This window comes from Schistocerca cancellata, chromosome 4 (genome assembly GCF_023864275.1).
Source record: "Schistocerca cancellata isolate TAMUIC-IGC-003103 chromosome 4, iqSchCanc2.1, whole genome shotgun sequence".
In the NCBI taxonomy this organism is placed as follows: domain Eukaryota; kingdom Metazoa; phylum Arthropoda; class Insecta; order Orthoptera; family Acrididae; genus Schistocerca; species Schistocerca cancellata.
Genome location: NC_064629.1, coordinates 193,005,009 through 193,020,949, shown reverse-complemented (window position 1 = coordinate 193,020,949; position 15,941 = coordinate 193,005,009). Strand labels below are relative to the sequence as shown.

At 45.4% G+C, this 15,941-nt stretch overlaps 1 protein-coding gene across 1 annotated transcript in view; it reads right to left on the bottom strand.

Moving 5' to 3' along the window:
• Positions 1 to 15,941, bottom strand: part of LOC126183258 (uncharacterized) — a 368,835-nt gene that overhangs the window by 213,676 nt on the left and 139,218 nt on the right. The window lies entirely within an intron of this gene.

The window sequence follows — 15,941 nt, the reverse complement described above, 5'->3', positions numbered from 1 at the left end:
CATATGTCGTCTTATGTGGGTGTTGCCGACAGCAGCGCCGTATTCTGCCTGTTTACATATCTCTGTATTGGAATAGGCATGTCTATACCAGTTTCTTTGGCGCTTCAGTGTATAACCTGCTACAGTTTATCGACTGGATTTAGGTTAAGCAATCAGTCAAATAGATACTGGTTTGATTAGCGAACTGTGGTGACAAGTTTTGTATAAGATGAACTACGCAAGAGTGAGGCCACATTTTCGGCTATGAAGAAGTAGAGAATTGCGATTGAAGTGTAAAGGAATTCAGGTTAGGCCATGCTGGTGGTGCCCGTTAGGTTTCGAACACTGTGGTTGCTGGAAATGGCGTTCTGCTAGGTGCTTTTATAGTGGGGTTTAATGTTAGGCTGCGGTCTGATTTCACTCACAGATATTTGTGGTTTCCACGGTGGAGAGACACAGATCTCAGCACGGGATATCCGGTTTCTTTTCAGTCTATTCTCTTTAGCAAATGGAAGGCAGGGATTTGCGTTTAACAGGGATTTTTCCTCTGGTCGCTGGTTTCTAGTACAGTCTTAGTTCTTCTAGAGCAACGGATGCGTCTTGTCAGTTCATTCGGTGTTACACTGCGCAGCTGATGTTATTCTTCTTTCTGCGGAGCCCATTTATTTCTGGTGCTCCGCTGTCAGTTTAAATGCATAAGGCTAACAGAGACTTCGCTGTTTCGGAAGCGAGTGGTGGATAATATGTGCCTGTCGCTGTACATTCATTATTGTGTATCTCTTCTGTGTCATGTCGATAGGAACTACTCTTCCAATTTGACTTCTTTCAAATCAGTTCTCTGCATCTTGATTTGGATAACAGTATTTTTTTCCACAGCATGACCTTTATGTCAAAAACAAATTTTATTTGTGAAAGAACTTGTCTTACCGTGCATAAGACGTGACCTGAAGTTAGTACTATTCTTAATTGTGTAAAATTGCATTTACAAGTGGGCTGTTTCCGCAGAAGTGGAAACGCAACATGAGAAGGAGCAGATCAAAAACAGCCCCAATTTCACGAAAACGTATAAACACAAAATGTCTTTGCGGTGTTGGATCTTATTTTTTGCAAGTCACTTTATTTCGGGTAGTTTTTTTAGTGCAATTAAAATTTTTTTAACAGAAAATAATCAATTGGCGACTAAGCAACTCGAAAAGTTTTTTCTGATCAGCACTTTCTTTTTGCAATAATTCTGTGTGATACGTTTATGTGACTGACGCTGTTGCAGAGTTAAAAATATATGTCTACGTAAACACGAAACTAAGTGAATTTTCTGTTGAACAATTCCGTTAAATATTTACGGGTATGACAGGGTTCAGCTCTCGTTAGGAAAACATTCCTAATATTTATTTGGTCACCAACTTGCTTTCGCATTCTTATGTTATCTTCAGGTCTGACGATCAGCTGAGAAACCGAAAGCCGGTTCATGACCAAATAATTATAAGTTTATAGAACATTAGGAAGTGTTTTCCTTAAAACACTGATCAGCCAGAACATCATGACCACCGACATACTGTAGGCATAAACCTATCCAGGCGATAGCAGCGTCATCTGGCGAGGAATAACTGCCACCAACACGCAATGTGCATGTAGTATCAGTGAGCGTGCTCTCCGTGTGTAGAATGGGAAGGCGCGCGATCTATCTGAGTTTGACCGAGGCCAGATTGAGATGGGCCGGAGGCTCGGCACGAGCAATTAGGAAACCGCACGACTTGTTCGGTGTTCGAAGAGTGCTGTGATGAGTGTCTTCAACAGGCAGCAAAACCAAGGCGAAACCACGTCCAGATATCGTGGGGTTGGGCGGCCACCATCATTACAGATGTCGGACGTCGCGAGCCGGGGAGACTGCTAAAGCAGGACAGGCGGCGAACTGTGGCAGAACTAACATCTCACTTCAATATCGGGCAGAGTACAAGAGTGTCTGAGTATACAAACACTCCTAAGAATGGGCCTCCTCAGGCGACGACCCATGTACAGGGTGTTTCAAAAATGACCGGTATATTTGAAACGGCAATAAAAACTAAACGAGCAGCGATAGAAATACACCGTTTGTTGCAATATGCTTGGGACAACAGTACATTTTCAGGTAGACAAACTTTCGAAATTACAGTAGTTACAATTTTCAACAACAGATGGCGCTGCGGTCTGGGAAACACTATAGTACGATATTTTCCACATATCCACCATGTGTAGCAACAATACGGCGTAGTCTCTGAATGAAATTACCCGAAACCTTTGACAACGTGTCTGGCGGAATGGCTTCACATGCAGATGAGATGTACTGCTGTTCAATTGTTTCTGGATTCTGGCGGTACACCTGGTCTTTCAAGTGTCCCCACCGAAAGAAGTCACAGGGGTTCATGTCTGGCGAATAGGGAGGCCAATCCACGCCGCCTCCTGTATGTTTCGGATAGCCCAAAGCAATCACACGATCATCGAAATATTCATTCAGGAAATTAAAGACGTCGGCCGTGCGATGTGGCCGAGCACCATCTTGCATAAACCACGAGGTGTTCGCAGTGTCGTCTAAGGCAGTTTGTACCGCCACAAATTCACGAATAATGTCCAGATAGCGTGATGCAGTAATCGTTTTGGATCTGAAAAATGGGCCAATGATTCCTTTGGAAGAAATGGCGGCCCAGACCAGTACCTTTTGAGGATGCAGGGACGATGGGACTGCAACATGGGGCTTTTCGGTTGCCCATATGCGCCAGTTCTGTTTATTGACGAAGCCGTCCAGGTAAAAATAAGCTTCGTCAGTAAACCAAATGCTGCCCACATGCATATCGCCGTCATCAATCCTGTGCACTATATCGTTAGCGAATGTCTCTCGTGCAGGAATGGTAGCGGCGCTGAGGGGTTGCCGCGTTTGAATTTTGTATGGATAGAGGTGTAAACTCTGGCACATGAGATGATACGTGGACGTTGGCGTCATTTGGACCGCAGCTGCAACACGACGAACGGAAACCCGAGGCCACTGTCGGATCACCTGCTGCACTAGCTGCGCGTTGCCCTCTGTGGTTGCCGTACGCGGTCGCCCTACCTTTCCAGCAAGTTCATCCGTCACGTTCCCAGTCCGTTGAAATTTGTCAAACAGATCCTTTATTGTATCGCTTTTCGGTCCTTTGGTTACATTAAACCTCCGTTGAAAACTTCGTCTTGTTGCAACAACACTGTGTTCTAGGCGGTGGAATTCCAACATCAGAAAAATCCTCTGTTCTAAGGAATAAACCATGTTGTCTACAGCACACTTGCACGTTGTGAACAGCACACGCTTACAGCAGAAAGACGACGTACAGAATGGCGCACCCACAGACTGCGTTGTCTTCTATATCTTTCACATCACTTGCAGCGCCATCTGTTGTTGAAAATTGTAACTACTGTAATTTCGAAAGTTTGTCCGCCTGAAAATGTACTGTTGTCCCAAGCATATTGCAACAAACGGTGTATTTCTATCGCTGCTCGTTTAGTTTTTATTGCCGTTTCAAATATACCGGTCATTTTTGAAACACCCTGTATGTGCCTATGTTAACACCACGACATCGGTGACCATCGGCACTGGATGTTGGCGCAGTGGCAGAGCGAGCTTTGAATGGTCTGATGAATCCCGATACCCGCTTCATCATGCCGATGGGAGGGCGCGAATCTGTCGTCTTCCAGGAGAACAGCTCCTTGACACCTGTACTGCAGGACGGAGACAAGCTGGCAGCGGCTCAGTTATGCTCTAGAGAACATTCATGTGGGTGTCTATGGGACCAGCGTAGATTGTGCAACGCACCATGACGGCCAAGGAGTATCGTACACTGGTTGCAGACCACATACACCCCTGCATGACGATTATGTTTCCCAACGGCAGCGGCATTTGCAACAAGAAAATGCACCCTGCCCCAAGGCCCAGAGTGTGATGGAGTGATCCGAGGAACACATTGGCGAGTTCCAATTGATGTGCTGGCCCCCCACCTCGCCAGCTCTGAACCCGATCGAACACATACAATACGTGATTGAACGTGGCGTCAGAGTTCACGGCCTCGTCCCCGGAATTTACGGGAATTAGGTGACTTGTGTGTGCAGATGTGGTGCCAACACCCTCCAGCAACCTACCAAGACCTCACTGCTTCCATGACACGACGCATCGCCGCTGTTATCCGTGCCAAAGGTGGACATAACGGCTATTAGATGTTGTTGTTGTGGTGGTCTTCAGTCCTGAGACTGGTTTGATGCAGCTCTCCATGCTACTCTAGCCTGTGCAAGCTCCTTCATCTCCCAGTACCTACTGCAGCCAACATCCTTCTGAATCTGCTTAGTGTATCCATCTCTTGGTCTCCCTCTACGATTTTTTCCCTCGACGCTGCCCTCCAATGCTAAATTTGTGATCCCTTGATGCCTCAGAACATGTCCTACCAACCGATCCCTTCTTCTAGTCAAGTTGTGCCACAAACTTCTCTTCTCTCCAATCCTATTCAATACCTCCTCATTAGTTAGGTGATCTACCCACCTAATCTTCAACATTCTTCTGTAGCACCACATTTCGAAAGCTTCTATTCTCTTCTTGTCTAAACTATTTATCGTCCATGTTTCACTTCCATACATGGCTACACTCCATACAAATACTCTCAGAAACAACTTCCTGACACTTAAATCTATATTCGATGTTAAAAAATTTCTCTTCTTCAGAAACGCTTTCCTTGCCGTTGCCAGTCTACATTTTATATCCTCTCTACTTCGACCATCATCAGTTATTTTGCTCCCCAAATGCCAAAACTCCTTTACTACTTTAAGTGTCTCATTTCCTAATCTAATTCCCTCAGCATCACCCGATTTAATTCGACTGCAGTCCATTATCCTCGTTTTGCTTTTGTTGGTGTTCATCTTATATCCTCCTTTCAAGACACTGTCCATTCCATTCAACTGCTCTTCGAAGTCCTTTGCCGCCTCTGACAGAATTACAATGTCATCGGCGAACCTCAAAGTTTTTATTTCTTCTCCCTGGATTTTAATACCTACTCCACATTTTTCTTTTGTTTCCCTTACTGCTTGCTCAATATACAGATTGAATAACATCGGGGAGAGGCTACAACCCTGTCTCACTCCCTTCCCAACCACTGCTTCCCTTTCATGCCCCTCGACTCTTATAACTGCCATCTGGTTTCTGTACAAATTGTAAATAGCCTTTCGCTCCCTGTATTTTACCCCTGCCACCTTTAAAATTTGAAGGAGAGTATTCCAGTCAACATTGTCAAAAGCTTTCTCTAAGTCTACAAATGCTAGAAATGTAGGTTTGCCTTTCCTTAATCTTTCTTCTAAGATAAGTCGTAGGGTCAGTATTGCCACACGTGTTCCAACATTTCTACGGAATCCAAACTGATCTTCCCCGAGGTCGGCTTCTACAAGTTTTTCCATTCGTCTGTAAAGAATTCGCGTTAGTATTTTGCAGCTGTGACTTATTAAACTGATAGTTTGATACTGAAGAGGACTTCAAGAAGCAAATGAAATGACACAACGAACTACTAATGAGAGAATTTATTCGTGTAGTGGAGCTTAGGTTGAGCGCTTTTAAGTTGTTATCATTTATGATGTCAAAGAGCAGCTAGAATGCTACATCAAGAGCTAGAAAGAGAATAAAAAAACCTAATAAGCCTCCCTTGAAAATAAGATCAGTCACTGCAAAGTCGTGTGACTAACGTCTCCCGTCGGGTAGACCGTTCGCCTGGTGCAAGTCTTTCGATTTGAAGCCACTTCGGCGACTTGGGCGTCGATGGGGATGAAATGCTGATGATTAAGACAACACAACACCCAGTCCCTGAGGGGAGAAAAATCTCCAACCCAGCCGGGAATCGAAGCCGGGCCCTTAGGATTGATATTCTGTCGCACTGACCACTCAGCTACCGGGGGCGGACTAGTCACTGCAATAGTCGCCTAAGATTCGACGGAAAATACCTATTTTTGGCATTACCAGAATCTTCTCGCGTTTTTCGCAACTGTCACATTGAAACAGATACTTGGAGAGATGTTGCAGAATATAAGAACATTTTTCAGATATATTGTGTGACTAAAACAGTGAAGCACTCAAAGGGGAGGAGGAGGCGAAATGAAACTTCACGGTTGAGAGGGTATGTGATGTTGTTTCACTGATTACAAAAACATCGCGAATTTACGAAATTATTTGTAAGTATAAGCCCTCTCATCAGTATCATCCACAGATTCGGTTGGGAAGGGTGTCAAAGCTTTTGTGTCCTCTCCTGAGGCAACCAGGTCACGGTTACTGCAAGGGGTTGTCGATATCCTGGATACTTGCGCTGGGACGGAGTCCGAGATGGTTCCACACATGTTCTAACGGGGACACATACGGGGATCTTGCTGGCCACGGGAGTATAAAATCACGCAAACACTTCATAGAGATACGTGTTACGTGTGGACGAGCGTTGTCCTGTTGAAAAATGGCACCACGTTTCTCTCACATGAGAGGTAACAGATGAGGACGTACTATGTACGTGACATACCGTTCCGCAGTCAATAGTTCCTTCAGTCAGTACCTGTACTCACATCCGATGGCTTTCCACCTAATGCCGCTAGGAGTAACTCCGCTACACTTCAAAAAATTGGAGGAATGGGACCTCTCACGAGGTCACCGCTATACGCACCGACGACGGTCATTCGCGTTGGTGCAGAACCGCGATTAATTGCTGAGCACAACGTGACGCCATGCTTCCTGACCACGGCAGCTAACGCTCGGTATGGCAATTCCCTATTCCGGCTGCTGCTAGTCTCACGCCAACGGTGTAGGACGACGCCGAATGTTGCAGGGAGTCCATTACTTGGTCTCGGATGACAGATGCGGATGAGAAGGGGATAAGATGTGCTCGGTGCGCAATATGGCGATCCTCCACTGTTGTGGTCAGACGTCGTCGACTGGAACCTCGACGACGAGTGTGCGGTCCAACACCAGCCCACTGTCACACCGGAACGCACGATTCGACCAGCGAGCCAATTGGAGGCCTTCAATCAGGCCCCTTTCAAACTCTGTCAGCTGCTGAAAACGCTGTCTTGCACGAATACGAGGCATCTCTGTGTCCTTCACAGTAATCACTCAGCATGTGACGCTGTTCACACTATTTATTTACCCTGCCAGGCGCGGTAACAACACCAAAACAAGCAACACCAGTCCACTCTGAAGGCCGTCCTACCTGTCACAAAGAATTGTAACTCTAATCATTTACATACCCACCAATGAGGTGTACGTGTAAGAAGTTACACTGACATCCCACCATGTCTTCTGGTTGCTTCACGTTTTTTGTCAGGTCGTGTATGTTGCATCAGAATTTATGAGAGGCGATCAAAAAATTTCCGCTTCAGGACGTCTCTGCAGCGTACATGCACCCGTAATGCGACTCCGATGCCAGTATATGATCGCCGACATGTAGGCAAGGGAATAGCGAGGCATTCGTGTCTTTCCGACGTGCGTGCGGGAAATGTGAACTATGGCGAAGTTATTACCAAATGCTTCCAAACAGGACTGACGCGCTGTTATTCTTTTCTTGGCTGCCACATTTGTGGAATGGTGCTCCAAGTTCCGTACTGCTTCATGACGACCCACGGCCTCGTATCGCAAATGTTGCAGCGCAGAAGTTACGTCAACTCCAGTGGGAGACACTCGAGCTCCCGCCCTCCAGTCCGGATCTCTTCCCATGCAATTATCACGCCTTTGGTCCGTTAAAAAAGGTCCCGGAGTGTCGACGATTCCTGTCGGACGAGGATGTGCAGCAGGCAGTTACGGACTTCTTCACACAGTAAGACATGGTGTTTTACCAAACGGATATCTTCAAACTTGTGCGTCGGTAGGATGAGTGCCTCAAGGCTCACAGCGATTTTGCCCAATTGGCATACCGATTCTGGTCTGTACGGCCTTCGAACGGAAACTTTTTGACCGTGTCTTGTACACTACTGGCCATTAAAATTGCTACACCATGAAGATGACGTGCTACAGACGCGAAATTTAACCAACAGGAGGAAGATGCTGTGATATGCAAATGATTAGCTTTTCAGAGCATTCACACAAGGTTGGCGCCGGTTGCGACATCTTCAACGTACTGACATGAGGAAAGTTTCTAACCGATTTCTCATACGCAAACAGGGTGTAGCCTGCTGAAACGTTGTTGCGATGCCTCGTGTAAGGAGGAGAAATGCGTACCATCACGTTTCCGACTTTGAAAAAGGTCGGATTGTAGCCTATCGCGATTGCGCTTTATCGTATCACGACATTGCTGCTCACGTTGGTCGAGATGCAATGACTGTTAGCAGAATATGGAATCGGTGGGTTCAGGAGGGTAATAAGGACCGTCGTGCTGGATCCCAACGGCCTCGTATCACTAGCAGTCGAGATGACAGGCATCTTATCCGCATGGCTGTAACGGATCGTGCAGCCACGTCTCTATCCCTGAGTCAACAGATGGGGACGTTTGCAAGACAACGACCATCTGCACGAGCAGTTCGACGACGTTTGCAGCAGCATGGACTATCAGCTGGGAGACCGTGGCTGCGGTTACCCTTGACGCTGCGTCACAGACAGGAGCGCCTGCGATGGTGTACTCAACGACGAACTTCGGTGCACGAATGGCAAAACGTCATTTTTTCCTATGAATCCAGGTTCTGTTTACAGCATCATGATGGTCGCATCCGTGTTTGGCGACGTCGCGCTGGTGGTATCGTGTTGAAGCTGCATGGGCAGCTGTCCCTGTACACGCCATTCAAGCTCTTGACTCAATGCCCAGGCGTATCAAGGCCATTATTACGGACAGAGCTGGTTGTTCTGGGTACTGATTTCTCAGGATCTATGCACCCAAATTGCGTGAAAATGTAATCACATGTCAGTTCTAGTATAATATATTTGTCCAATGAATACCCGTTTATTATCTGCATTTCTTCTTGGTGTAGCAATTTTAATGGCCAGTAGTGTAGGCTGGAACCGTAAATTGAAAAACGGTAAGAGATTGCTTTCGAAACGTGTATATAAGAACAGATTTGAGGATACACACAGGGTGTTTCCCTAAGACTGTGCAAAAATTTAAGAGGACATAGAAGATGCTCCACTGAACAATTTGAGGGTGGGAACCTGGGGTCGGAGAAGCCAGCTTAGGGAGATAACAGGAATAAAAACGCATTGCGGTGCACTTTTTTATTTACATTAGTTAAACTAACTGCAAATACCCTTATTGACACGATGAACGTACAATTTGTACCGTGTCTTACAAAAATGCTGAAACTGATGGCCACCAACCTCAATGCGAGTATGACATCGGCGAACAAGATTCTAACGCACCCTTACAAATATCCCTGGTGTGTTTCAAATCACATCACAGGCAGCTACAATTCTAGCAACGAATTTCATCTCCATATCCACTGGAGTTTCATACACAAGTGACTTTAGATATCACCATAGCAAATAATCGAGGTGATTCAGGTCAGGTGACCTCGCAGGCCGTGGAATAGGACCTCTCCATCCAATCCAGCGACCAGGAAATACAGCACTGTGATGGTTGCAGACATCCACAATGAAGTGAGGCGGTGGACCGTCATGTTATATCCACATCTTCTCACGAAGAGCCAAGGGTACGTTCTCCAACTCAAGTAGAGCTCTTTGCACGAACATCAAATACAAGCGGCCATTCAGGCGGCCTACTGCATCATGACTTCCTAATAATCAGGCACGTCCTCCTTGTTTCCTTGCAGAAGAATGAATATACATGTAAATAAACAGCACAGTACATGTAAACTTATACGCATGTCATTTGTAAATAAGCTGGAAAACAGTAACGCTAGACAAAGTGGTATACAAGTTTACTTCCATATCACCTTTGGCTTCTCCGACCCTAAGTTCCCTACCTCAAATTGTTCAATGGAGTATTCTCTATGTCCTGTTAAATTTTTGCGCTCTTACGGGAACACTCTGCATACAGCGTGTAAACGATAACTGATTACAATGTACCACAATGGTGTAGAGGAACTAGCAACGAACAGTTTGATATAAGACACTTGTGGTCTACGAAATCTGGAAACAACCTCAAGCTGCCCTACAAACGCTACTTAAGACACAGCGCTTGCGCGCCACGCGAGATCTTGAATATCCTCTCGCCCACGTATGCCGGGCCAGCTTACGTTAAAATTAGTAATTTAACTTTTCCTGTGAGGGTAATAATAGGAAAAGACTTTTGAAAACATTATGCAAAAACTAATTGCGTTTCCAATTCGATATATACCTAACCTTTACAAGCACTGTCATCTCGTAGCAAGAAAGCGAGACAAACAAGACGGTTTAATTGTTAATTTTAAGCTGTTAAAATTCAACAAATTGCGGAGCAAAGTTCAAGAAGCGTCAATTTCACACTTTGTGAGTGCACAACTAGGCACAAAAGGGCTAGAGAATATTGAAAACAACCGGCCGGAGAGGCCGAGCGGTTCTAGGCGTTACAGTCTGGAATCGCGCGACCGCTACGGTCGCAGGTTCGAATCCTGCCTAGGGCATGGATGTGTGTGATGTCCTTAGGTTAGTTAGGTTTAAGTAGTTCTAAGTTCTAGGGGACTGATGACCACTGCAGTTAAGTCCCATAGTGCTCAGAGCCATTTTTAGCCAATATTGAAAATATCACGCGATGTGTACACACTGTAACTCAGGTGGCTTTTGTAGGCAAATTTGAGTTTTTTTACCGACTTGATAAACCACAATTCCTCATATCATTGTTCGTCTCGACGTACCCTACGCCACTGTGATACATTATAAATAGTTATCTTTTACACTCTCTATATTCATATACAGCCGGCCGCGGTGGCCGACCGGTTCTAGGCGCTTCAGTCCGGAACCACGCGGCTGCTACGGTCGCAGGTTCGAATCCTGCCTCGGGCATGGATGTCTGTGATGTCCTTAGGTTGGTTAGGTTTACTTAGTTCTAAGTCTAGGAGTCTGATGACCTCAGATGTTAAGTCCCATAGTGCTTAGAGCCATTTGAACCATTTATTATATTCATACATAGGGCGTAATAGGTGTAAGTGCAGATATTTCTATTGATGACTAAGGACGGTGTTGTGAACAACATTACATCAGTATTTATATCATTTCCAGACTAATACCTATAGCTATTACAAGGCATATATTTTTAGGTTGGGTAATATCTCCAAGTACCTGTGGCAAGTGCAAGCTTCTAATGCTTATATCCCCCCGGGCAAAAGGTCAGGTGTCGAAGTGTGGACACATGGATGCAAAACGATTAGTCTATACTGACAGGCGTAATCACTTAGTGGAGCAGTTACGACAACGCAGAGAACATCATGTAGTAAGGTTTGTGACACATTTGTTGGAAGCCTGTTTGAAGCAGAGAGAAAAAAAAACCAACACACTGATGTGTTTATATATTTTAAGGTAAGACATACAAAAATATCCGCAATTATACCCGTTACAACCTGTATAATTCTCTATGCACAAGTTGACAAAATTCACAGAGTAGTGGAAATCAGTGTAAAGGCAGGCTTCCTACGAAAGTAATAGTACAATATCTGAAGCATGTAAAATGCGCTCTGTCTTCAGGCCACGAGTGGCCTACCGGGACCATCCGACCGCCGTGTCATCCTCGGTGGAGGATGCCGATAGGAGGGGCGTGGGGTCAGCACACCGCTCTCCCAGTCGTAAGATGGTATTCTTGACCGAAGCCGCTACTATTCGGTCGAGTAGCTCCTCAATTGGCATCACGAGGCTGAGTGCACCCCTAAAAATGGCAACAGCGCGTGGCGGCCTGGATGGTCACCCATCCAAGTGCCGACAACGCCCGACAGCGCTTATCTTCGGTGATCTCACGGGAACCGGTGCATCCACTGCGGCAAGGCCGTTACGTCAGAAGCATTTATGTATCGAAATTATTATGAAAATAGTAGATACATATAAGACACAAACAATCATGACGGAATTACATTGTTTCTTTCGTAATATGCATAACAAAATAAGGTTCAAATGGCTCTGAGCACTATGGGACTTGACATCTGAGGTCATCAGTCCCCTAGAACTCAGAACTACTTAAACCGAACTAACCTAAGGACATCACACACATCTATGCCCGAGGCAGGATTCGAACCTGCGACCGTAGCAGTCGCGCGGTTCCGGACTGAGCGCCTAGAACCGCTAGACCACCGCGGCCGGCAACAAAATAAGGCGTTCGCATTCCCTGAATAGAGATTGATATAACTGCACTCACTGTCTTGGTGTCTTATTGTATTGCTAGTACTTTTTCCAACCTCTGCTCTCCTTAATTACCTCAAAAATTCTCTTCGGCGTTGATTTTGTTTCTTGCAGTGGAACTGTCGCCCATTCTTCTCTTATCGCTACTTTCAGCTCACATACGGCCTCAAATTGCCTTCCATTGTAATACACACACCCTGCAAGTATTCTCCGAAGATTTTCAATGGGTTCAAATCCGGGCTACGTGCAAGCCAGGGAAAGACATCGATATCTTTATCTCTAAATCGCTTTTTGGTTGTAGCAGGAACATACACAGACGCATTATCTAATTGAAGCATTAGACTTTCGTCCCCTAGAATGTATGCCTTCTAATCAGTTCTGTCTCTAGCATCTCCGTGTACATTCGTACAGGTCGTTGTAATATGCGACCAAGAACTGCTTCACTTACTTTTAGTGCAGAACGCTGCCCGAATCTTAACATTTCAACAACCAAAATTTCTGCTCATTCTCACCTGCTGCTCTGTTCTCACATCATACCAACCATACTAAAATCCATCCAGTCCATCCAAAGTAAACTTTTTCTCATCACTGAAGATCACTTTACTCTGAAGTCCCTGACATATGATTTTCAGCAAACTCCTATCTAGCCTGTTTATTTTTGGGTGTTAGAGCAGGTTTCTGCGCTCGTTTCTCGAATGCTAGATGTTTGTCCTGTGACAAAATTTGTCGTACATGTCTGGCAGGTACTGCGACTGTACACCCGCGACAAGTCGAGATGAACAACGGTTTGTGGCACTTGCTTTGCCCAAAACTAGCCGTTTAGATGCCTCCGATAATTTTCTACTTTGCCCATATTTTCCGTTCTGTCCACACCGTGCGCCCAGTCTAAGGAAATTATCAGTCACTGTACTAGAACGGTTACCCTTCTTGCCGATTTGACGATTAGTGTCTCATTTCCTCATGCGCACCAATTTTTGCTTCTTCAACACATGACAACTGTTTTCCGCGTGGTATTGTCACAATCGTGGTTTATGAACACAACACGCACTGTCACTAATGGTGTCTGTTTCCTGTCTACAGTTAAGACATGTACGCAAACACTTAACACCGACCGAGGGAGGTGACGTCGTGGTTAGGACACTGGACTCGCATTCGGGAGGACGACGGTTCAATCCCGCGTCCGGCCATCCTGATTTAGGTTTTCCGTGATTTCCCTAAATCACTCCAGGCGAATGCCGGCATGGTTCCTCTGAAAGGGCTCGGCCGACTTCCTTCCCCATCCTTCCCTAATTCGATGAGACCGATGACCACGCTGTCTGGTCTCCTTCCACAAACAACCGACCAACTTTCCCTACAAATATCCATGCTTTTATACTGTTTACCACTACTGTATATGACTAGCAAAAATAAAGGAACGTGACTGAAGCGATAATGAAGAATATTAGTAAGTTACTGAATCAAATAAACTGAATGCGAAGAACTGCTGACCTCGGCGTTGCCACTTCTAGCACTTCGCGTTGCCTCCAAAGTCGATCAACAATCGAGGTGGCGCAGTGCTTAAAGCTTTTTGATTCGTGTTCGAGTGGAGCAGGTTACAAAAACTCGGCCGGTCGTCTTGAATTAAATTTCCAAAATTCCCTTAATCCACTTAGGCATTTGCCACATCATATACTTTAGTTCAGTATATGGCCACAAATTTAGGGCTGTTTATTTAGCACGACTTCTTGAGAAATTAAAAGCCAGACAAAAGCTACAAAGTATGCGGACGACTTGTTGCTTCTAGTGTACGCCAACAGTCAATATTCGATGAAAATAAACTGACGGAAAAAAAATCGCAACACCGACAAGGAGTTGCGCGGCATAAACAAAAGTTGGTAGGCGTATATTCATCTTTTGGATCTGCAGCTTTGGTCCTTTCCTTCCGCATTTGCAGTTAAATTATAGGATATGCCTTTTTGCAAAAAATGGTTCAAATGGCTCTGAGCACTATGGGACTCAACTTCTGAGGTCATTAGTCCCCTAGAACTTAGAGCTAGTTAAACCTAACTAACCTAAGGACATCACACACATCCATGCCCGAGGCAGGATTCGAACCTGCGACCGTAGCGGTCTCGCGGTTCCAGACTGCAACGCCTAGAACCGCACGGCCACTTCGGCCGGCGCCTTTTTTGCAAACACACTGCTTTTTCTTTTATCCTAACATGTTTCAGCCTCTCTGTGCCAACATTAGTGGGATTCTTGTTTATTGAAAAACTGTAAACACTCAAAATATTTTACGATATAATTGATTTAACAAGTGAGGCCTAAAGAAAGTTCTCGTTCGTTTTGCTTCTTACCGTGATTTTACATTATATCGTTTTGCAGAACCAACTCTATACTGTCCAGCACTGATAGGTTGTCATCTGCAAACCAATCCCTTGACTTTTAAAAACTTGATTTTTTGGGTGTCAAAATGTTGTGAGTGTATATTTGTTACTACTCACGTTTTGTTGTGACTGATTCTTCTTCTTTCGGATTCCGAGGACACTGCACACACATATTAATGTAATTTATTTCTATATAAACGCCTTTTTACTTCGCAAGATGTGGTGAGCACTATGTTGTGTTTCCTAACCCAGTCGGCGTAGATTTGTTCCCGAGAGACTTTGGCGCCGAATTTGAATTTAGTTTACTTTTTCTCTCTCTTTCAGTGCGTGCGTGTGTGTGTGTGTGTAAGCTCTTTTGCCTTTATAGAAAAGGCAACACCAGCTAAGGAGCTTAGACACACGCTCACACACACACCCGCACACACACACACACACACACACACACACACACACACACACACACACAGACAGAGAGAGAGAGAGAGAGAGAGAGAGAGAGAGAGAGAGAGGTGTCGTTTGGCATTCACCGGCATGATGTGTGTGGCTTATGAGCAGCCGCTCGACCATGAAATCGAAGTTTTCTCACCTCCCGCCTAACTGTCATAGTATTTGCAGTGGATCCTGATGCAGTTTAGAATTCCTGTGTGATGGTCTGGATAATGTCTGCCTATTACACATTACGACCCTCTTCAACTGTCGGCGATCTCTGTCAGTCAACAGACGAGGTCGGCCTGTACGCTTTTGTGCTGTACGTGTCCCTTGACGTTTTCATTTCACTATCACATCGGGAACAATGGACCTAGGGATGTTTAGGAGTGTGGAAATCTCGCGTACAGAAGTATGACACAAGTGACACCCAATCATCTGACCACGTTCGAAGTACGTGAGTTCCGCGGAGCGCCCCATTCTGCTCTGTCACGATGTTTAATAACTACTGAGGTCGCTGATATGGAGTACCTGGCAGTAGGGGGCAGCACAATGCACCTACTATGAAAAACGTATGTTTTTGTGGGTGTCCGAATACTTCTGATCACATAGTGTATGACTGCAGTGGGCACAGCATCACTGATTTTTCACCGTGGATCGGATGAATCGCATTTCTTGTTACACCAGATCGCTGACTGGGTCCTTACAGCCATCATCCAGGCGAATTGCTGCACGAAACATGCATTGCGCCGCAGATGCAGGCTGCTGAGGGCAGAATTATGCTATGGGGTACATTGAGTTGAACTTTCATGGGGTCTGTTGTGGTAATAGAAGGCGTCATGATAGCAGTGAACTATGTGAACATTATTGCGGACCACCTGCATCGCTTCATGCTTGAAGTCTTCCCCTAC